The following is a 25194-nucleotide window of genomic DNA, read 5'->3' on the forward strand; positions in this document are numbered from 1 at the left end:
TAAAGCAGGCAGCTTTGTGATTTGTACTTTCATATAGACTGATTCTGCTATCTTTGGAGTTACAGTAGTACTGTTTCATACCTAATTTCATACAAGGCTTTGAAACAGAGAAGAATTATGCTAATAAATACTGCCTGTATTGTAGGAATTAAACAGATGCAGTGTGCAACTTTGATTTGGTTTATGTTTCTATTTGGATGTTGCTTGACACTTGAGCTAATAATCAAACATACCAGCATATTATATTTTTATTGTGAAAAATGAGAGTCCTCAAGCTCAGTTGTTGCCAAATGTTGGTAAGGAGCATATATATTCTGCTGCTTTACTAGCCCAAATGTAGAGGTGAAAAGAGAAGGGGAGTAAGATAAGAAAACAATATCACGGAGTTTCTGAAGCAGGTGAGGAAGGTAGCAATAGCAATTACATTTAAGGACTGTCAACAAAAAATAATGCAAGAAACTCCTACTGAATATATCAGTAAGCACTCACTGAGGATGCTGAAAAAGACACACATGTGAAATCATGAATACACAGTCTGAAGCCTCCAACTTCATGAACTGCAGTTGCATTCAACCCACTGGACACTCCTATAGCACATTGAAATGGCCCAGATCATAAGGAAAGCTCAACTCTCACAGGCCAAGCATTTTTCAAATATTTTACTTGGTAAGAAACAGTAGAAACAGGAACTTGGGAGGAACTGAAGTCCAAAAACGTGTCCCTTAAGTACTGAACAGAGACTTTGTTGGATCTCATAATTAAGGTATCCAAATTATCTAATTGGTAAAGAGAATGATGAAAGAACTGCAAGCACTCAAAGAACCCAGCATTTACTAAAATCTGGGAATTATGGATTAAATAGTACTATAAATGGCGTTTTTAAATATTATATCTGTTTTTCAAAACCACCAATCAACAATGGTACATAACAAATGTAGTATCAGAATATATCTTTTCCCAAACGCTGTACAACTAAATGATGAAATTATTAGAAATGAGTAAACTACGGGATTACTGCAAAGCCTTGAAAAATGTTGATGTTGATTTAAGGAACCATGTAAAGATGCTGGAAGAAAAATAGAAGCCCAAATTACATTTAATTGAACCCTTCAAACCCATCTGCTAAACTGCACTGGTAATGAAAAGCATTTGGCAGCTAAGTAAAACGCACACTTTAAAAACAATGTGGTATATATCATTTGAAGCAAATAAAAAGTAGAGAACATCAACATTTGTTGAATTTATAAGAGAGATAAAGCAATCTGAAGAAATAAATGCCTAAAGGGATTTTTTTTGGCAACAGCTGGTGATGAGTTACTTTTCCAGCTGTAGAAGCCAATGCTTCCCTGAAATCAGGTCACACATTATGACCCCAGAAGAACAGGCATGCAGCTATTATTACTAAGTAACCTTTGTGAAGAAAGTAATGATAGGAATTGTGAGGTACCTTAATTTTTAAAAAGTTTCAAAGCTCTCCTAAATAAACTCAGTTAAGACACGCTACTTTACTACTGTATTGCTAAAATATGGCATCTGGACAGTAGGAGGAGGTGGAAAGAAGAAATAAATCACATTGCCAGTGAAATGCAAGTGTACTACACTGTATGAGGACAGTAGCAGAGACAGGATGGAGTCTTCAATTTCATTAGCATAAGCACAAAATAAGGTGTTGTTGTGAAGGGGATTGAAGTTGAATCCGAATATTCAAAGGGTAGGTACAGGAAAATGGCAAGCTGTCAAAGCAAGCCAAACACTTTTGTTCATGGATCAAATAATATCACAGTCTTGTTTATACAGAAAAATACTTTACAAGGTGTCAGAAAGCTAGAGAGATAGTTCATTACTTACAGTAGATTCAATAAAATAAGCATCACTAAAGCAGAGGCAGCAGACTATTTTCCTGCTCAATAAGTCCTTCATTGGTTACCAACTGTTTTCTTTAGCAAGCTCCCAGTGCACTCACCCCTTGCAGGAAAGCTCTAATCTCATCCATACTTCTGCTACTTCTTACTATTGTAATGTTCACTATTTCATAGAATCATACAATGGTTTGAGTGGAAGGGACCTAGAGATCATCTAGATACAACTGCCCTGTCACAGGCAGGGACATTTGCCACTTAGACAAGATGGCTCCAAGCCCCATCCAACCTGCCCTTTGAGCACTTTCAGGCATAGAGCATCCACAAACTCTCTGGGCAACCTATCCCACTGCCTTACTATTCTCACAGCAAAGATCTTCTTCCTACTATCTAATCTAAATTTCTTTCAGTTTTAAGCCAGTACCGCTTGTCCTGTCTCTGAGAGAGGCCCGTGTAAAATGTCCCCCTCTGACTTTCTTGCAGCCCCTTTAGACACTGGAAAGCTGCTATAAAGTCTCCTCCGAGCATTCCTGTCTCAGGTTGAACAACCCCAGCTTGCTCAGTTTCCCTTCACTGCAGAGGTGTGCCAGACCTCTGGTCATCTCCATGGGTCTCCTCTGGACTTGCTCCAACGGCTCCATGTCCTTCCTATGCTGGAGGCCTCAGAGCTAGATCTAGTACTGCAGGTGGGGCCTCATGAGAGCAGGATAGAGGGGAAGAATCATCTCCTTTGACCTGCTGGCCACACTTCTTTTGATACAGACCATGACGCGGTTGGCTTTCTGAACTGTGAACACACATTGCTAGGTGGTATTGAGCTAACAACAAACACCCCCAAGTCCTTCCCCTCAGGGCTGCTCTCAATGCATTCTCCTCCCAGCCTTTACTTTCACTTGAGATTGCCCTGACCTACATGCAGGGCCTTGCACTCAGCCTTGTTGAACCTGATGAGGTTTGCACAGCCCCACCTCCCAGGCCTTGTCAAGGTCCCTCAGGACGGCATCCCTTCCCTCCAGTGTGTCAACCCCACCACACAGCTTGGTGTAACTAGCAAATTTGCTGAGGGTGCCCTCAATCCCACTGTCCACGTCACTGGCAAAGATGTTAAACAGTGCCAATCCCAAGGAACAACACTTATCCTTGATCTCCACTTGGATATCCAACAGTTAACAATAACCCTTTGAGTGTGATCATCCAGTCAATTCTTTATGCACTAAGTGGTCCACCCGTCAAATCCACATCTCTACAATTTTGAGACAAGGATGTTGCAGATGACAATGTCAAATGCTTTGTACAAATCCAGACAGATATCAGTCATTCTTCTAAATAATGCTGTAACCTCATCATAGAAGGCCATCAGATTTGTCAGACACAATTTGCCCTTAGTGAAGACATGTTGGCTGTCACCAACCACCTCTTTATTTACCATGTGCATTAGCATAGTTTCCAGGAGGAACTGCTCCATGACTTGCCAGACACAGAGTGACTGGCCTGTAGTTCTCGGGTCATCTTTTTTTCTCTTTTCAAAAATGGGAGTTATGTTTCCCCTTTTCGAGTCTGTAGGAATTTCACCAGACTGTCAGTACTTCTCTAATATGACAGAGAGTGGCTTAACCACTTCATTCACCAGTTCCCCTAGGACCTATGGATACATCTCATCAAGTCTCACTGACTTGTGCACCTTCAGTTTTCTCAGATGGCTTTGAACCTCATCTTCTCCTACAGTGGGCAGCTCCTCATTCTCCCAGTCCCTGCCTCTGCCCTCTGTGTCTTGGGTAGTGTGGTTGAAGCACTTGCTTGTGAAGACTGAAGCAAAAAAGTTGCTGACTACCTCAGCCTGCTCCATGTCCCAGATAACCAGGTGTCCTGTTTCTTTCCAGAATGGCACCACATTTTCCTTATTCTTTATAATTTATTTTGAACTGTACACAACTCCTTCGACTTGGTCTTTTTCAACTTCTTTTTTCTTTTTCTTTTGCATCTATTTTTTTCATACAAACAGAAAAGGATCTCATTTTTATAAGCACTGTGCTCTTTTTTTATAGCTCTGTGCTCTTTCAAATTTCATTTAAAAACTCTCTTTATTCACTAATCCCATTGGATTAAATATGACATTGTTACACAAATACCTCGAAAGAGGAAGAACTAAGTGAATTAACAGAAAAAAGAAGAAAACCTGACCAATCACCTCTCTTTTCTAGTTGTACGGGAGTACATCCTCCATGTCCTTAAAATTACTTTATCACATTACTGTCTCAGCAATCTTTAAAACAATCTTTAGGAGGCACACATTAAAGAAAAGCTCAAAATAAGGACTTTGAATAAATAACTAGTTGTGACTTGATTTGTGCAATGAAGTTAAATATTATTAGGTATTGCGAAATATCTTTTAGACAAAATGACAAAAGGTTTTGATAACAACAAGTAATTTTAGTTTTATGATAGTGCACTTAAAAAATGCACACAAATCATATATCTTTAATTAAAGCATTTAATGTATTACCTGTAAGAATAAATTTCAGACTCCTTAGCTACTGAAAACTGCTATGATACCAATCTGTTACAATGGAGAATTGCACTTTAATATGCTGCCATTAACAAGACCACAAAGAAATTTTAGTAAACAGTGATTAACGAAGTAAGTTCTCTGTTAGTTCTGATAATCTTCACTGATTACTCCATCATACAGAAAAAGCTTTGTATTGTTTACAATCATCATTAAAACAAAAAAATAAAACACCTCTAATGCCAAATAAACTTTTAAGTATCATAATGTATGTAAGAGCAGGGTGTAGTAAGATGGCAACATTAAAAGAAATGATGGCTTTTGACTGAACTACTGCTTAGAAAAGGTACTAAGTAACACGTATTTCTATGAGTACTGGAAAATACCTTTCAATTTTTTTAACTTTGTATTAACCACATCACAAATTTGGAAATTACTTAAAATTTATAACAAGCAAATCAATCAGAGATCAGTTGGATTTTTTTTCCTCAGTTCTAAACATATAACAAAACTGAAGAAATTTAGATTTCTATTTCTTTCTTATAACTCTAATTTAAAACTGTAACGTTCTTAGCAGAGACAGTATGTATTAGAACTTTACTGCAGTGTTCCACTTCATGCCTAAGTACTGTTGAAGTAAGCTTAAAAAAAACCATTCACAATTGTAGTAATAAATTTTGCTTCTATAACTATATGAAAAAACCATGGACAACCAGAAGAGATGTGATTTGGCCCAACTCTACATCTGACTGAGAAAGATTGTCTTCTAATGAAGAATTCTTGACTAGATACTTCATCTGTCCATAATCTGCCCAGTTACCTATCCAGGAATAAGAAGCAAAGGTAGAAAGATACAAACGATCACGACTAACCACTATCAGTGACTCAACACACGTAATCACAATAGAAAGGAAAAGACCCTTTTTAAGTGAGATTTCTGGCTTTCTACAGGGCATTACTTGGTTCCTCCTTCCTACCAGTTGCCTCCTTTTTTCCCTTTGCAGGGATGTTTTTTTTGTAATAGTTGTAATAGGTCAATAACCTGTGAGAAGCAAGTTTGCTAAGGAAGATAATCATAGTTTATTTGAAATAGGTAGAGGAAAACATGAAAACCTTATAGCACAGAAATCCTTCCTTGTATAGTCCTAAATGTAACCAATTCCCATCTCTCAAGAAACACCACAGAAGGGTTTGTGTGCTTTCAAGTTGTATTCTCCTCATCATTATATAAGCTAGTGGAATAACTGCATGCATATCATTTCCTCCACTGATTCTGCTTTTGCTGGTTTTATTTCACACTTTCATGCGGGAAAAGTATTTTTTTTTTATTCATCTCCTTGTTTCCTACAAGATTTAGGATAATGTAAATGTTTCGAGTGAGTCTAAGCTTTCCTACAGCTAACAACCAACTGTTCCCTTAATTCTCATCTAATATCCACTGTGACAGAAGGACACACACACAAGCCTGTTGTTTAGTTAGCATGTCAACAATGAGAAGGTCAGTAATGTTTAATGTAATTTAAATTGGGATTATTACGCTCATCAGCAACTTCAGGACAAACAAGGCAAGAACAGAAATCATCAGCTTTGGTTTAAGGCTGCTTTTTGGCAGGCTCAGAAAACAAGACTGTTGTGCCAGTTCCATTTGATTCATGCTCAGAAGGCCTTAAGAAGTACATGTAGATATTTCTTTTTGTTGGCAGAGCATAGTCTGAGCCACAAACTGTTGGAGGCTTGAAAAAAAACAATTAGGGGAAACATTGCTACATGCCCGTTGTTTAATGAACTTCTCTGGACATTTGTTACTGGTCATTGAAGAAGATACTGGGATGAAGTCAACTTTCTGTCTAATCCAGCACAGCTCCTACATTCCTAATTCACGTATAAGGATTCTGAAGTGGCTTAAGCAGTCTATAGGTTATGTTTATGCCATAGCTTTATGTCATTGTAGCTACAGCTAGGCTAGCATAATTATATTTGCAAAGGCATTTAAGAGAAACTCAGTGAATGGAGAATTTACTGCTGATAAAGTAACACTGTGCTTTCAAATGACACAAGGCTTGAGACATCTAAACTTCGGGCTCTACATTTTGTGTTTATGTATGAGTCAAATGTTTAAGCTTATATGACACTTAACAGAGACTTAATCTTTTTACGGAATTTACTCCATTGCAATTCAGTTGACTTAACAGTGGGGCTCCATTTTCAGGCTCTGTTGAAAACACTGGCCAGATCTCTGCTATCTATAATTAGAATTTAAACACAGTTCCAAGGTAAATATGTCCACATGAAAATCTAAATTTAGATGACAGTCTTCTTGAGCTGAAGCAAATATGTTGACAAAAGTTCTCTATTGGTAACACACCAAAGGTTTTGTCGGTGAGGCACTATCACACTGGTCAGTTCCAGCACCAGTTTTCTTCAACATCTTCATCAACGACCTGGATGAGGGGACAGAGTGTACCCTCAGCAAGTTCAATGATAACACTAAACTGGGAGGACTGTGTCTGCCATTCAGCAGGATCTCAACTGGCTTGAGAGTTGGGCAGAGAGGAATCTCATGAGGTTCAACAAGGCAAACACAGAATCCTGCATCTGAGGTAGAACAACCCTATGCACCAGTACAGGCTGGGGATTGATCTGCTGGAGAGCAGCTCTGCAGAGAGAGACCCGGGAGTGCTGGTTGATAATAAACTAACCATGAGCCAGCAATGTGCCCTCATGGCCAAGAAGGCCAATGGCATTCTAGGGTGTGTTAAGAAGAAAGTGGCCATCAGGTTGAGCAAGGTTCTCCTCCCCCTTCACCTGGTATGGCTTCATCTGGAGTCCTGTGTCCAGTTCCGGGCTCCCCAGCTCAAGGGAGACAGGGAAATGCTAGAGAGAGTCCAGTGCAGGACCACCAAGATGATCAGAGGACTGGAGCATCTTCTTTATGAGGAAAGGCTATGGGAAATAGGGCTGTTCAGCTTGAAGGAGACTGAGGGGGGACCTCATCAATACATACAAGTATTGAAAAGCTGTATGTTAAGAAGATGGGGCAATACTTTCTCCTGTAGTGTCCAATGATAGGACAAGGGGTAATGAACAAAGGCTAGAACACAAGTTCCACTTTAACACATGGAAAAACTTTACTGTTCAGGTGACGGAGCCCTGGCACAGGCTGCCCAGGGAGGGTGTGGAGTCTCCTTCTCTGGAGGTTTTCTAACCTGTTTGGATGTGATCTGATCTAGGTGAACCTGCTTCAGCAGGTGGGTTGGACTAGATGATCTTTAGAGTTCCCTTCCAACCCCTACCATTCTGTCATTCTGTGATCAGTGAAAAGATGCAGATGGATACTGCTAACAAAAGACATTCATATAAATTCTGTTCTATTCATCTAAGTTTTCTGAATGATAAAAAACTGGCCTAAAGCTTCATATAATACATGCCCAAATTCTCTTAAATACTTCTGAACACTTAGTCAAAACTTTTCAGCCATTTCTAGACAAATCAGTAAGAAAAACATCTTGCTCATCTTAAAAACAACTTCACTCACAGCACTTGCAATCTGGCAGGAATTTTAGTGTGGGGGATGCAACTTGTGCCCTTACCATGCAGATCAAGCTTGAGAAAACTATTATTTTAAAGAAAAACCCTTCCAAAAGTTTGTCAGTGAAAAAATCACAGAAAAATCTGCTCTCATTGATAACAACTAATCCTCTCCAATTTCTAGCACCGATCGGACTACATGTACCTTCTGCAAAAATTGCAGTCTGACAAGGATTAGTGAGAGAAAGTCTGCTACAAATACTCAAAGCCTAAGCACAATAAGCCACTGGAATAGAAAGCAGACATCCCTAAGGCTCTTGATCCTACTGTCACTTAAATTGTCTGGGGAATGAGAGTATCCAGTACACAGGCAGATGGACAAATATGGGTCAATGAGACAAAAGGGACTAACTACACTGACTGCACGAATCTGATGAGATTGGAAAGAAAAACCACAAATGGAGATGGAAGCAGAGGAGGGGAAGGGATGACACCTCAAGGGCCAATAAAGTAAAACTGAGCACTAAAATCGGGTAAAGAGCTGAGGGATCCAATGTGCTAAAATATAGAAAATGGTGAAGGGACAGATTTGAAAAGGAAGCTAGGGAAAAAAAAATAGAAAGTTTAAGGACAGGGATGTAGAAAGAACAAAGAAGAGTGGAAGTGACTAAAAAACCAACTTTAACAAGAAGTCAGAAGTCTGAGGCAACTGAAATTTCATCAAGACTACAAGGAGAAAAATTATGCTGTCCTTTGACTCCTAGGACTATATCATGATCACTTAGCCAGGTCAGATAGCAGAGGTCTGTGTATAGTCATACAGGTTTCAAATCTGCAGTTTGGGAGGTCTGCCTTTTCACTTTTTCACCTGATGCAAGGAAATTATATAGTCAGAAAATTAGAAGGCATCACACATACACAGAGACACAGATAAAAGAATGAACAGACACATATATGCACTGTAACTACATATGTATGTTAAATACCAAAAAGGATTGCAGATCAAGCATAGATTTAGTGCACAAAACAGACCTCTTAAAGGAGTCTCTGCATTAAAGAAACACATTACTTATAGGACCATGCTAAATTTGTGGAAATTAAGAGAAGAAAAAAGTATATATTGAAAAAAGTTGTGGATTGCTGTGGGGGAAAAAAACCCACTTAGTTATGGCAACTAAATGATGAACTGCAAACCAGCTAGTTTCACTTCTTTCATCAAGCTCCTTTATTATACTGGGCAGAGCACTAAGTAAAATTCTTAAGTCTTCTTAGTCCTTTACTGTTAAAAGGTTTGGGGGTTTTCCCCTAAAAACACAGTATTGATTTTTATATTCAGAACTGCAAAAGAGTGAAGAAAAACTGTAACTTTTTAAAGTAAGACTGAGTATTTTTGAAACTCACTCCATTTACCATCCAAAGTTGCAGATATTTTTAAGCAAAAACAAAACCAAAACAATCTCCCCAATTTCTCTCACAGAAAACAGTCTAAGATGCATAAAAAGCCACATAAATCTGCTATTTGAAAAAAAATTATAGACAAGTTATTCACATGTTTATTATAGTAGAAACATCATAGAAAAACTCAAGTAGAAATGAGTAATTCTTTCCTTTCAGCAGTATTTGAATAGCCTGCATATCTACAGCTTGAACAGAAATTTAATATTGAAGAGGTTTTTACTAAGACAATAACGTCCATCCTATGGACTGAACTAGGCACTAGCTGTTCTGCATGTGAGCATACAATGAAAGACTGCATAATCAGGCATTTGCACAAACATTATTCATTGTGTGCACAAGTTATTGTTTGCCAACAGTCTGTGTTCTGGTACATCCCAACTTTGTGTGTTTGATTTTATACTCATTATTAAGAGTTCTTCTAACATAGATAGATATATTAACTTTGTTTAACAGAAAGCTGATGTCAGAAAAAAAAAAATCACTATGTATACACTCAATGATGCACCTAATTTACAAGGTACTAGTGGGGATGAGGTGACAAGGAACTCTGGATTATGCACAAACATAAAAAAAATACAAGAATTTCCTGCCTTTAATACCTTCCTCATTAGTGAGCACCTCTTTAGTATTCCTTCCCCACTGACTGCAATCAGTACCTTATTGTTCATAATTCCTATTTCCTTTGCTGTTCCTAAATTGTGCTCTCCAAATGGCACAGAGTCATCATAAACAAAATTCTACATCTTCAGTTCACTAATTTTTGTAAATTGAGCTCAAATAAAGCAATTAGATGACATACCTTGAAACTACCAGCTAGAAACATTAATATCATTTCTTTTCTAATAAAAGCTTCACATGTTTTTATCTGTCTGAGGCTTTTAGTGTTTTTTCAATTTGACTCTATTAGTCACTTACATATATTTCTCCCATTCCTCCTCCTCAAACATGGTATCCCCCAATATCACATAATCTGTTTTTATATATACTAGCTAATAGTAACTAACTAGCTACTGAAATAAACTAATAAGTCCCTTGTCTTTCCACCCTATTCCATCACTGATATTTCTTGGGTAAGCATTGTAAAGTGCAACATCTTGACCTAGAATTTGAAATCCTGACATTACTGGTCAAATATTTAGCAGGTAATTCATCTGTTCTTCTGGGGTTTGAGGAGGGGAGGATAAGAAGGGGCTATTCGTTTCACTTTACACCATGCTGTCTCAGTAGCTTGTGAAGAAAAAAGCTGCCAAATTTTGTAATGAATTCCACAGAACATTAAGTCTGATGCTTAGCAGAAGCCATAACTGTTAAGTAAATGATATCCTTTTGATGAATACCCTTATTTGAAAACAACATTGATTCTTCTAACCCTTTAGCAGTGTCCCAAAACAGATGTGCACAACTGCAAATTCTGTTTGCTTTCAGGTTTACGAAGTGTGATGACATTTTTACAATCATGCAAGAGCCCTTTTACCCAGGAGTAAAATAAAACACAATAATTCTTCACCATCTGTTTGTTAATTTTGCATTCATTTAACTTTGCATTTTAAACTAATAATCATTTTCTTATAATATAGTTTGTGCCATTGGTAGAAATTACAGCTGTTCAATTAAAAAAAGAATGGTTTATAACAGTATACAGTTTTCCTCTAAATACTTCCATTGCTCTTAATTATAGAGATATTAGTGCCATCAAATGGAAAAAACTGCCAGGAAATAGTGTTATGCTTTGTATGTCACAGAGTCCCTTCGTAAATATACATATTTACTTCTGTTCCAGCACCAATTCCCACCTGGTCTCTTTTACATTAAAATTCCTTTTCTCCACTACAAGACTCTGTGTGGTTGTTAATGCTGTTACATGTTACAGGCTTTTTACACTCCCGAAGAAGAAAGGCGTAAGTGAGTAGTTGAGGCTTTTATTTCCCATGTAGCATATATACATACATACACATATATATATACACACACACATACGTATATACACACACACATATATATATATTTAAAGGAAGCACAGTCCTATCTCTTGATGAGAGTTTCCTTGAACTCTAATGATAAGCCAAGGAGGTTTTGATATTTTTAGTCTTCTGTCCTTACAGCTGTACTAGGACTACAATCACATCCTAAAAGCTTTTTCTCACAGTGTTACAGTAAAATGGGGAAATCCCATTCCTTTATCGAAAGTAAAACTGCATTGACATAACATGAATAATATATCAGAGCTAGTGAAGGAGAAATAATGTGGGTCAACAAAAGATATGGGCCTGGAGAAAGAACAGAAGTCAGTCTGAGATTCTGAGAGTCGCATTTTGGGTTCTGCTCTGGTCAGAGCATTTTCCCACTGCTCCACACAGAAAAGGCTGCAAGTTCCCAGTGAAGTTACAAGTCTCAAACACAGACTGTCCACAGTGGACAGTCTACTTCACTGCGGTTCCTAGGCTTAATAATTATAATCATCTACAAGTAAAGTCTTCAGGAGACACGGGCTGCTAGGCTAACTCACGTAAGCGAACCAGTAGTACTAGAGACTATGGTTAAAACAATCAAGATTCAATCACTGTTTTCTAAAACCAATTTTATCTGATGGCATGGAAATCTTAGCATCAGATGACCATCCTAATTCTGTGGTAGCATTAAGATAACAATACTGTTACAGTACTTGGATAAATATTTTACTAAAAACACCCGAAAGGCAAGGGATGGTTTACCACAAAATGGATTTCTCTCAATTAAAGGAGTGCAGCAAAGGTTGGAAAACACCAAACTGCCACATAAGACTGCAACAGTGCACCCATCTACAGAACTGAACTTCCAGAAGTACCAAACCTAACAGACTCACATTAAATTAAAAAGAGTGGAAGTACAACCACATGTTACTGTGATGCTCAGCTTCCAGTCTTACCAGAATCTTCAGTATTCCGACCTTTTAGTTTCTCAGATGAGTGAGCATTGCTGTCAGCTCCGACCTTTACTGGGGATTTATCTATCACAATATTTTATGTCTGACAGAAAGCAAACATTCTCAAGGTGCCTGAAGCACATTCTATGTGATGGATGCACAACAGTAAGAGTCTTCCCCACAATTCACCATCTCTTTCAAGTTACTCTCATTAAAAATACTCACCTGCTATGACACCTGGAAAACCTGCAACTCTTATCTATTCAATGTATCAAATTAATTTAAATTTTGGAAAATCAGCATTTTCCTCACAAAGCTCAGAGAACAATGACAGCAACTGAGCTGTCTTCTTGTATTATTTCTCTAAAAGTCTCTATTCGCTTTTAAAAGGTTTTTGATTTGTCAGCACATCTCCCTGGAAAAACTATACATATAACATCTAATATAACCATAAAAACTTGCAGCAATTGAAAGGAGAAAAAAAAAAAATCTGTATTTTCTTGGATATTTAACAGCAGTTTATTTAGATCTACAGTCACTACTTAGTCTGTAAAATCTCTCACTTTTCCAGTTCTTTACAAGGCAATTTCATATAGAAGTAGAGTGGTGAAAAAAATATGTAAACGGGAGGAAATATTCTTTTAAGAATTAAAAATTGGAAGTGAGAAGGCTAGATGTGGAGCTATCTGCACTGTTATAAAGAAACCTGTCTGGATTGCAGATTGAATACATGTATTCTCATGGTATCTGACAGCAATATATGCAGATTGTATCAAGTTGTTTTACCTTGATGCTAGATGCTCCAAGAAGCAAATGTTTATTTATTTCATAACAGTTACATTCTCCCTGATGTACTGAAAAGGAATTTGACATCTTTGAAGGAATACCTTAATATCACTGAGTCAAAAACACACTGGTAAAAAAGCTTGTGGGAAGCACTGATTTGAGAACACACCATTTCACCAGTTCTTCGATTGATATCATTAAGTAGGATTCTTATTATTAATATTTATCATGCCTATGATTCATGGAACACCTACCAGATCATTATTGGCAGTAGACCTGCCTATTTTGTATTCCCAGGTCTGCAGAATGGAGAGGACAATTATAAAAATGAAAACAAACAATATTAATTCTTTCACATACAGAGATTACTATCGATAGTAACTGAGATCTTTAGAACAAAAATACCTTTAATGCAAGTAATGTCTGTACTTATTACAGAGTGTCAGGCAGTCGCACATTTGTGAAGACTGGTGAGATGTTTCTCATGTGTGATTTGTTCCATGTTATTAAAAAAAACACTCCAGGACACCTGTGTTGATGGCACTACTTCATACCAATGTCTGCAATACTTATGCTCAATCTGCAACCCTGGGACAGAACTGACACTAATGGAAGTCAATAACAAAATCTTTAGGGAGTTCAAAACTATTTTTTGCTAACGGTTTGATTTTGCAAGCTGCTGACTACACCAGTCTCTGAAGTAGTTTTCAGGCTACTGCTTAAAAGCAAACCGATACCAACAGATTAATATGATTACTCTTGAGTTTTAAATTAAAATATTAGTATGTTTTTTTTTTTTTTAGGATGGGTGAAAAACCCAAATGAAAACCCATAATATTATTTCCATTAGCAGGAAAAGTATTACTCAGGCTCTTTTGAATGGAGTAAGCAAAACCACTTAGTAATTTTATTAAAGTGTTGGAACTTTAAAGTTCTCTTCAATAAAAACAACATGTGACAAATATCCAAGAAAAATTTAAAAGATGTGCTTAAGTGAAATACTATTTAAAAATGAAACTGTTACAAAAGCAGGATTCCAGTCATCTGTCTAACAGTAACCACACAATGCTACAGGTCCACAAATATACCTCCAACTTGTCCCATAGGGGTACTTTTTTCCTTTTATTCATGTACTAGCTATTGAAGAGCACAGTTCTGAAGGTAAGGAAGATGCCTTTTTACTTCTATAACACTCAAAGCACAATGAGGACCTGTCCAACATAAATTACAAAAGACCGATAATTTCTTTTTCATAAATGTAACCACTTACAAAGGCAAAATTAGACCCTTAAGCACCAACATTTAAAAATAGTCCAATAGATTGATCCACATTAACTATGGAAAAGACTGAAAGGAAAATATTTAAATAAGAAGTAGTGATGAGTGAGATAGTAGTAAAGCAGGAAAATGCAAGTTGCATTCAAACACCTACAAAAGTGAGAAGTTATGTGGTACTGCTACACTTCTTTGTGTATGTTTCCATGAGGTTGGTGTTGGCATGCTTGTTAAGGGACAGGCAGAGTTTCCACCACTTTGCAGTCTTCTTACTTACTGAAAAGATTAACGGGATAATAATTTAAATAAATAAATTTAGAAATATTTTCATGAGTTTTAAAAAGAACATTTTGTTATTTCCTTGTACCACATGTAACACCTGGGGGCATTGTATTGTCATTCTCTTCCTTTTGTAGACCTTGATGGACTATGCTACTGCTGAAGAGCATTAAAAGGCAGGAGAAAGGAAGAGTTCAAGTACAAGAAAAACAGGAAGCTGATGGAGAGAGTTCAGTGCAGGGCCACCAAGATGATGGAGTAGAGCATCTTCCTTATGCTGAAAGGCTGAGGGAGCTGGGGCTCTTTAGCTTGGAGAAGAGGAGACTGAGGGGTGACCTCATTAATGTTTACAAATAGGTAAAGGCTGAGTGTCAGGAGGATGAAGCCAGGCTGTCCTCAGTGATGTCCAGTGACAGGACAAGGGGCAATGGGTATAAGAGGTTCCAAAGAAATACAAGGAAGAATTTCTTCACTGTGAGGGTGATGGGGCACTGGAACAGGCTGCCCAGATGGGTTGTGGAGTCTCCTTCTCTGGGGATATTCAAAATCCACCTGGACGAGCTCCTGTGTGACCTACTCTAGGTGGTCCTGCTCTGGCAGGGGTTTGGACTGGATGATCTTTTGAGGTCCCTTCCAACTCTTAAGATTCTGTGATTCAGTGATCTGTAGTCTCATGCTCTACAACAAAGCACCAAAATGGGTCAGTCTCACTAGCAAACTGAAGTATCAGCTGAGAAAGAGGGTACAATCTTCATAAAAGAGTGTGATTTTCCTTTAGTGGGCTTTCCTCACTCTTCAGAGATCAGATTCTTGCTGTTTTTAACACATAAGCCCCCAAAGTAACTTGTTATAGACAGACTTTATAATCTTGAAACGAAATACCCAGCAACAGAGGATCACCTCAACATGAAGTAGTTGGTCACTGCCTTAATGGTTGGAGTAACATGTAAGATAGACATCCAGGGGAAAGGGGATGAGGAATTTCTTTGAGTGTATTTTGAAAAAAAACATTTTCTACTCAAGTCCTGCACAAATGAAGAAAAGGCTTTTGCAAAACATACTTCAGTTTGGAACACACACTAAACAACTTCACTTCAGACCTTTCAGTAAATTATTTCAGTGAATGTTACTGAATAATGAAAATCAGCACTGGAAATTCCTCCAGGAAGATAGGTCCTTTCATGTTTCTTAGCTAGGCTTTTTGGCTTTCATTTCTGGGCCACTGCAGCTTCTCTCTCAGTCTCTCTCCGTGCCCCCAGCCCATTTTGTCTGCTTCGTACACCTTACAAACTGCCCTCAGCATTTGTGATGCCTATCATCTATTCAGCATCAAAACCCTCTCAGAAACATCTTTGCAGCAACAAGCTCACTCCCCTGATTCTAATACCCACCTATTCAACATCTTGAGTTCAAGAAAGGTGCATTTTTCAAAGTATTTCTCTTGAAAAAAACCCACAGACTTGAAAACTCTAAGGCTGACACTGCTTTGCGACTCCAGTGCCAAGGGAGCACTCGCAGGGTGAGCTCCCACTGAATGGGCTACTGGCACCACAGCAGGAAGCCAGTGGCACCACTGCGGTGCGAGGAAAAAGGAACAGGTGAGGCTGAAAAAAAAAAAAATCAAACATTTCCTTTAGATGCAGCCATAGGAACTGTCTTAAGGAAAGACAGCATGTGGTGCCCAAGTAATCCAAGTCTTTCCCCTCTTTGTTTGGTATTGTGTTCCAGAAAACAGTTATTATGGGAAGGAGAATTTCTGTAGATTTGGCTGTTAGAAATGACCTTGTGATTCTGTTCAAGTCTGCAAAATTGCAAGGGGAGTCGGGCAACAAAACCAGAGAAATTGCATTCATGCACTGGAAAAAACCTGTTTATGAAAAGACCTCTCTACTCTGAATAAAGTTGTATTACTTAAACCTAACATGTATCTATTAAAATGCATGGATTAGTCATAGCCCCACTGTAACAGCTGGCTGGGGCTAAACTCTAACACTCATTTCTCACAGACCAAAGAAGAAACAGGACACAGTTTTACTCTAATCAGTGAGCTATAATGTGCACTGATAATACCACTTGCTATGCAGACAAATTCATGATGGTTTTTTTTTCCAAATACTCAGAAACAAAAAGGTAGGGAAACAAACACAGCTGTTACTTCACAGAAGGTTAAAGACAAAGCAAATTGAAACAGAAACCACAAAAAAATATATTAAAAAATTTGTTTAAAAATGTACATATTTTCTTTTGCTTCATCTGAGAAGACAAATGCTCCTTCAAACTGTGGTTCACAAATGAATGCCTGCTTTCCTCTTGTAAATAGAATCGACATGGTAAAGTCAATATAAAGATTAACTATATCTAAAGTGGTCTCATATTATCATGTGCTGCTTTTCTAACTGGCAGATCAGAATCACAATGATAAGTTCCAAAGCAAGCACTACTAAAAAGACTGAAATGTCATGTTAAAGTATTGCACTTGTTAAGAAACAAAACAAGTCACCAGAAAAAAACCTCTAAATCAAACTCTTTGCCAACATTTGGTATGTTGCTACTCTGTATTAGCACATAAACAGGACAGTGTGTTTCGCATCTCTAAAGAAAGGAACATTTGCTGTTTCTCAAGAGGCCAATAAAAAAAAAAGTGCTAATTTGGAAATGTCCTATATAGCCCTGAAGAAGCTATTTTTTCAAATTTCTAACAGAATTTTCCACTCATAAACATTCCAAAGACTTTAACAGATCAAAGTATAGCTTTACTGGAATGTTAATAATGAATATGTTAAATAATAGGAAAATAAGTGAAAAACTACTTCTTTTAAATTAAATTTTGGATAAACACAACATCAGATAGCCTAATAATTAATAGAATATTTTAGAAATAAGTATTAAAATAGTTTCAGTTTAATACTATATCTTTTTATTCTCTTATTTTTCACTGGCTGGTGGACTTGAAAAGTTACTTAATGACAATAGTACATTTCACATCAGGTAGTACAAATCCAAAATATTAGTCCATTTAAACTGGTGAGGAAAGGAAAAACAGATCAGCTTTTCAGTCAACAAACCTCAATTCGACTACCACAATCAACACTTATAAACAATTTCTCCTTCTGTAACATATGCAGAGATAAGTATCAAAGTATTCCCCAGAAGGCTGTGCTGACATTCAGTGGGATCTCAACCAGCTTGAGAGTTGGGCAGAGAGGAACCTCATGAGGTTCAACAAGGACAAGTGCAGAGTCCTGCATCTGGGAAGGAACAATCCCATGCACCAGCACAGGCTGGAGAGCAGCTCTGCAGAGAGACACCTGGGAGTCAGCATGAGCCAGCAATGTGGCCTCGTGGCCAAGAAGGCCAATGGCATCCTGGGATAATGGGATGAAGCTGGAACACAAAAAGTTCCATTTAAACATAAAAAACCCCTTATTTCACTGTGAGGGTGAGGGAGCCCTGGCACAGGCTGCCCAGAGGGGTTGTGGAGTCTCTTTCCTTAGAAATCTTCAAGACCTGTCTGGACATGTTCCTATGCGACCTGATCTAGGTGAACCTGCTTCTGCAGGGGGGTTGGACTAGATGATCTCTAAAGGTCTCTTCCAACCCCTACCATTCTATGATTCTATGATTACTTCATTTTCTTAAACACTGGCAGGCATAAGAAAACTGTATTTTATTTTGATCTAGAAAATGTGGTCTATGAGACAATTGGGGCATATGAAAACTGTCTTTTAAGACCTAAGTCCTAAACTCCATAGTTTTAAAGGTGTTGTGTTTTGATGGGGAACAAAATTATTTCTCTGTAAGAACTGTAATTTATTTTCTTCTGTTCTGTGTTTCACTGCAAAACTGAAAATTGAAACAGAATGCACACAGTCCCACTGGGTAATTTGAAACCAAAAAGAAATCATAGAAATTTGACAAAAGTGACTGTAGAGTTAAAAACAACTACTAGGCAAAAACCTAGTTTGTGGGTTTGGGTTTTTTTTTTCCATAGCATATGTTACATTTTATTTGCTTTGGCACCTAGAGTCAGAATATGGGCGAGAACAAAATAGGAATATTTCAATAACCCTAGTAATTTCACATGTCAACCTTCTTCCTTCTTATCTGCTTCTTCACTTCTTCCCTGTGGCTGGTTCCTTTGTTTTGACTCATACTTTTCAAAGCAGATGCTACAGGACAACAACTTTGAATGAACAAAAGTACATCAGAGTAGCTTATTTTTCTTCAAACAAAAGAATACCTTCACCATTTGACCACATGACAATATTAACGAGAATCAAGTTGTAAATTTCACTAAGCAGGTAAATATCTCTTCTCAAACTGCTGGACCTGCAAAAAACTGAACACACATACAGATCCCATGGCAGCTCTTAAACCTGAACAGATTTACCAAAGCTGTACTGACATCACTTATGGCGCACAAAGGTGTTCCAGAAGAATTACCTGTAGTGAACTGAAACCAACTACAATAATTTTGTGACACTGCAGCTGCTTTGCAGACCTTGGAAAATACAGCTATGACATCATTGACATAGTGTTTTTGATGGCACTAAGAAGCTGTAAGAACAGTCTGATTCACATTCTCCAAGATACAAATTATCTGGCTTCAGGTGACCAAAATCCAAATTGTTCTAGAACAGAGTAACTCGTGCAAGATAATTTACAATGTTAAAATGTTACCAAAGCTATACCTTTAGCCACTATGTCTTTCTTGGATGTACAAAGAAGCTCCAAAACAACAACACAGAATTGAAATGCCTGGTGGCCTCCTCACAGCTGAACTGTTACAGTATTTCTAAACCATGCAAGGACCTGAATGAAACTACTGCAGTGTCCAAAATCATATGGAAGTATGGTCTTGATGAGACATATGTCACTATTCCTCTAGCACTTTCTGTGCTAGTGTTCTCTGAGACGCAGCAACCCATAAAAAAGTTGAGATGTTATGTGGAAGAATACTTCTTGCAGCATTTCCTTCCTCAGTTTTAAGACAAGAGCAACTACAGGAAAACAAACAAACAAACAAAACAAAAACACCCCAGTAGGATAAAATCAGAAGTCACTCCAAGAGAGCAGAGAGGTGGTCGCTCTCAAGCTGCAGTGAAAGGAGATGAAGAGAAGTCAAGTTCCTTGTGTGTGCAAAAGTACCATTAAAAACTCAAAGGTTGGGAGAGGAACTTCTGAATACTAGAGCAGCTCATTTAGTATCACATTACAAAGTTTTTTCTTTAAAAATGGGCAAATGCAGTGGACTGCCCAGATATGGTATAAATTATCACATATGATGATCTTTATGCATTTTCCCCTGGCTTTAAGTAGCACTAATCCTTCCAATAATGAAAAAAAGAAGGGACCTTTTGGAGCATCGAGGAACTGCAAATCCTTCACTCTCAAAACACATTGCTACATGGTCTGTTCAATGAGGTGGAGACACAGATGAAGCCAACACTATCCCTATCTTCAGGATTCTGTTATTGAAACCATTTGTCACACAGAGTTTTTAAGTCAACAACAAGTAAAACTAGCGGAAAAACTGCTATGGCTAAATGGACACAATCCTCCACAGCGTATGAAGTTAATAGAGTATTGTGATGTTGATATGTCTATTTATGTACAAACAACACCAAACCAAAGTATCAGTTTAGCCAAACTGGTTTTGAACTTGGAGCAGCACAAGCAAACATTCCACTAAAAACACAGACAAGTCTCACAAAACATTAAGAGTTGGAGAGGAGCTTGGAAGATCATCTAGTCCAACATCCCTGCCAGAGCAGGACCACCTAGAGTAAGTCACAGAGGAACTTGTCCAAGTGGATTTTGAATGCCTCCAGAGAAGAAGACTTCACAACCCATCTGGGCAGCCTGTTCCAGTGCTCCATTACCCTCACAGGGAAGTTTTTCCTTTGTCTCTTTGTAACCTCTTATGCTCTAGCTTGTACCAGTTGCTCCTTGCCCTCCAAAGCTGTCCTACCTGTTGCATCTTGTCTCAACAAGGTGAGATGTGTACTGAGGATAAGGGGTGAAGATACATGGACATGTCCAAACACTTTAAAAAGTAGTATACAAACATGGACAAACACTTTAAAAAGAAGTATAAACATTTCAAATGTTTCCCAGCTTTCTCCTCCATTTATTTCTTCATTGTCTAGCCTGTTAAGCCTCATGCTATAATCAAGTATTGAGCAAAGAATTAAAAACAAAAGGTAGAAAGTACTTTAAGAAATAGTTTGAGTGTGATATTTAACATGCAAGCCTTATAACACTGCCCCAACTGGGAAGCATCTATAATCAGCCCAATCTCCTGCCTCTGGTGGCAGAATTCAAGGGAAACTGCCTTTAAAAAAATTTTCAAGATCGCGTTACCGTGTGAAAAGGTCTTAAAGGAGAGAGGAGTGTCAAAACAGCAGATTGTTTTGAGTCTGGAAGAAGGCAAGATACTATTGATTAGCTCACCTCTATGCAAAGCAACAACTCCTACAGTTCTCAGCAAGGCCAATACTCCAACTGCTGCCTGACAAAACTCAGCAGGAGCTGGAAACAGCTGCTTTGTACAGACAGAAAATACTGCCCTGATTAACAGAAAAACACATAACAGATGGGTGGGAGAAGACAACAGTGACTTTCCAGCTGTCTGGATGCAAGAGTCTTGGTCTTGAAGTTGACTTTTGAACTTGACTATTACTGGAAAAAAAAGAAAGCTGGGAAATAGAGAGATATGCAAAGAGGTATACAGAATTTCAAAGCAAACAAATCCACATTTCATAAAATGGAAACCAAGTAATACAGTATTTTGGAATTACTGCTTTAGGCCCTTACTATCTTTCCTTCATTCTATCTAAGTAGATAGGAACCTACTTCTTTGTTTCCACCAATATTGTTTGCTTTGACTTTAGTGTCCTTGGCAAATTTTCCCAGACTTGTAAGTTGCTTTCTAGATCTTATCAGAAGAGAAACTGGGCTGAGAAAGTTACCGTTGCATTCCTTTCTTCAGCAGGGTTTGTTTGAAAATGGTTTGAACACATTTGCTACAGAGTTTTCCTCAAATTCAATTCCTGAATTGAGCTACTTAACATATTCAGGGAAAAAACCATTCTACTTTATTTGGGACTTTGTAGCATGCAGAAGAGCTATGGCTAGACACATGCAGTGAACTTCATTGTTTCCTCAGCTGACTGTAGAAAAACAGCCACCTACTCAATATATGTAAAATAAACCAAGGAAATTACAAAGCAGTATTTAAAAATACTTGAAAATATTTCAGAAACCACTCTTGTTAAAAAGTTGAGCAGATGCAAGCCCTAAAGGCCTCCATTTTATATGGTAATGCCAGTAAGTACACACTTCCAAATATCAAAAACCAGCATAGTTAAGAAAGCTCAAGATTGAAGCCAGAAATACAAGAAAAAGCAGAAAACTTTGCTTGTCTACATCTATTACTTTTCTCAGCAAAAACTCCAATTTCTGTCCAATCATTTTCCTTTGCACAGTTTATCTTACTGTGTCTCTATTTCATACCATCTTTGCATCTCGCCACAAATATCTATAAAAACACCTTACTGATGAAAGTCTACCTTCATAAAGCTAGCAATATGACAGCTTCTTTAAGTACTGAACAGAGAACTTACGAATTGTAAGAAAATTTAGTTTTGCATTAAGCACACGTTACAAGTTTTCTCTCCCCCAGTCGGTATTCTGTAGAGATCTTTCCTTTCAAAACTGGAAAAAAATTAATCCAAAATCCCATGAAAATCTGTTAAAGCAGCAGGGGAAGGAACTGCCATGTCTGGGTGTTCAGACTCTTTAATTTACATCCAGAGATGTATGTGAATCCTTAAGAGTCATTTTGAGAAAAGCTCTGGCATTACGCTTGTCACCTGCATCACCAGTTCCTTGTTGTGACTTTTTGAACTTACAAAAGAGATTCTGAGAAAATACGTGGCTCTCACTGTGGATAATCGAGGTAAGCAAGACAAGAAATGACATGTAACCAGTCACTCAAAGGGCTAGCCCACATCTACTATCAGAAACTGAACTGTATATTCCAGCTTTGTCAGTTGCTATAAAACAACACAATGCAAAATATTTCAAGCACCTCCCATATACAGATGCATGTATGTGCACTCATTAATTTTAAAGAGAGGCAAATCTAAGACTTTGAAAGACAGTCAAAGAATCCATCTAAGTCTAGACACAAATACATGTTAACAAACTGGTCAGATGTCTTTGTCAGGCCTTCAAAATAAGTGAATCAAAAGAAATAAAAGAAGACAGACATGCTAAGCAGGGTATCTTGTGAAATATGCAGAGATACTGAGATCTCCATAGTACTGTATTTTAAACCTTCAACAAACACAGGCCATGAAGAAAACCAAAGTGAATTAACATTCTTTGGAACAGGTCAATGAAATGTGTCCACACAAGCTTTATTAATGCACATGTTCAGTGAAGCCAAATGAACATCTCAACTAGTAAACAGAGTTGTAAGAAACATTGTCATATCCAGTTAAAACAGATTTGCAAACAACAGGCAGCCTAACTAATAAGAAACATGAATGCAACTTGCAAATTAAAGAGACCCTCAAGGTAAGAACAGCCTCAAACGCTCTCCAAAGACAAAAAGATACAAACCCATGTAGATACAAACCCATCTGCTATCAGAAAAAAGCTTTTTACATGTCAAAAATGAATCTGTACATGAATATATGGAAAAAAAAGGTCCTTTCTCAGCAAGAGAAAGATATGAATGCTGCAGACCACATCATAAGCCCATGTCATACCAAAGGGACTTGCAAGAAGACAAGAGAGCCCCAACCAAGCAAACAACAGCAACAAAATCCAAAGTAAATTTGGTGGCAAGCAGAGGAAATAGCATACAGCTTGTTTTTATTTAAGCTGTTTTTCTGTATGCCCTGAGCACATACTTGCATCTACATTGCCAGCAGTATTCAAAACACTTAAATAGAAACCTTACTTCTAAAATGCAGTAACATCACATTACAAAGAAATCCAAAATTTTAGCAAAAGCAAAGCAGAAGCAGCAAAAACATACATCAATTGCTACACCCTTCAAAACTTTTTAAAGTATCTTGCACAAAAAAAAAATGTCTTGACTTAGGCTTTTCCACTATCACATAGGATAACATTTTGTGCATTATTTAGCTTAGTGACAGGTTAAAAAGCAGTGGGAAAATTATTACCAAACAGCCTGGACACAAGCAAACAGAAGATTTCTTGGGCTCCAGACCAGCTACACACAAACTCTTCTGAGAAACCCCCACATTTATGGCTCCATGGTCAGAAATGGACCAGAAGAGTTCACTTCTTTTTTCTTAAAAAACCTAACAGTAAAAAATTCCCTGGTGGGAATTGAAGATGTGGGAAAAAGATGTCCCATTTTGTCTAGTTGTTCCTACAGAATCAACCACAGTTGTGCTTTTACTCTGCTCTCCCTGGGGATGTCACAAGAAGGATAAAAGAGAATAACCAAACAAATGTCCTTTGCTCGCCAACTGCTGTATTACAGCAAAGAAAGTTTCTGAACACTTTCAGCAAAGACTGCATAGAAAATACGCAGAATGGCATTCAATTAAAATTCCTCCTCTCTCACTGCATTGCACTGAAACATGAGGTTGGGCATCACTTTTTCCTGTTGTATCTAGTGACAGGACTAGAGGTAATGGAAAGAAGCTGGAACAGGAAAAGTTCCGTTTAAACATAAGGAAAAACTATTTTGATGTTCAGGTGAGGGAGCCCTGGCACAGGCTGCCCAGGGAGGGTGTGGAGTCTCCTTCTCTGGAGGTTTTCTAAACCTGCCTTGATGTGTATGACCTGATATAGGCAGACCTACTTTAGCAGGGGGGTTGGACTACATGATCTCTAAAGGTCCCTTCCAACCCCTACCATTCTATGATTCTATGATATGATTCTAGTACAACAGGGGAATGTAAAAATTATTTGCAGGATTTTAAAAGACTAGCAGAGAAGATGCACGACATCACAGGAAAAGATAGGGCTGAAACCATAGAAATGGAAAATGGAAACCATCACATCAGAGAAATGTGATGTCCTTCAAGAATTCTTATTTAAATATCTGCAGTAGAAACATTTACTCAAACTTCAAATGTGCTGACCATGATGCAAGATATCAAAAGAAACAGAACTGAAATAATGGGAACAGGATGATATTCAACAAGCAAAACTCAAGTTTGAACACTGCAGCAAGGACTTCTGTTAGAAACCACAGTGTTCTAATGAAAATTACTATATACTGGAATTAGCTGATCACAAATGACCACCACCACCCTCAGTGAAAAACAAGAAGAAAGCTTTTCAGTGGCGAGTTTTTTAAAAAAAGTAACCAATCTTGGATGTTCTTTCTTTTCTTTTCTTGGATGTTCTTTCAATTCTTTTTATAACTTTTATAAACTGATACACACATAACTTTTAACATCTTCAAGCTCATCTAATACTTAATACTACCAGGTTTATTCATTCTCAATAATCTTCTATTTTGAAAGCAGGTACTAAGAAATCAACTGAGCTACCCAAAGCAAAGCATTTATTCGATACGAGTAAAAGTAGAAGGAAGGTGCAAGGAAAGT

The 25194-nt window shown here is 37.8% G+C and overlaps 1 protein-coding gene across 13 annotated transcripts in view; it reads right to left on the minus strand.

The window, feature by feature from the left end:
• KMT2C (lysine methyltransferase 2C) overlaps window positions 1–25194 on the minus strand; it is a 208107-nt gene that overhangs the window by 96806 nt on the left and 86107 nt on the right. The window lies entirely within an intron of this gene.

The sequence above is a fragment of the Colius striatus genome, chromosome 5 (assembly GCF_028858725.1).
Source record: "Colius striatus isolate bColStr4 chromosome 5, bColStr4.1.hap1, whole genome shotgun sequence".
NCBI classification, from domain to species: Eukaryota; Metazoa; Chordata; class Aves; order Coliiformes; family Coliidae; genus Colius; species Colius striatus.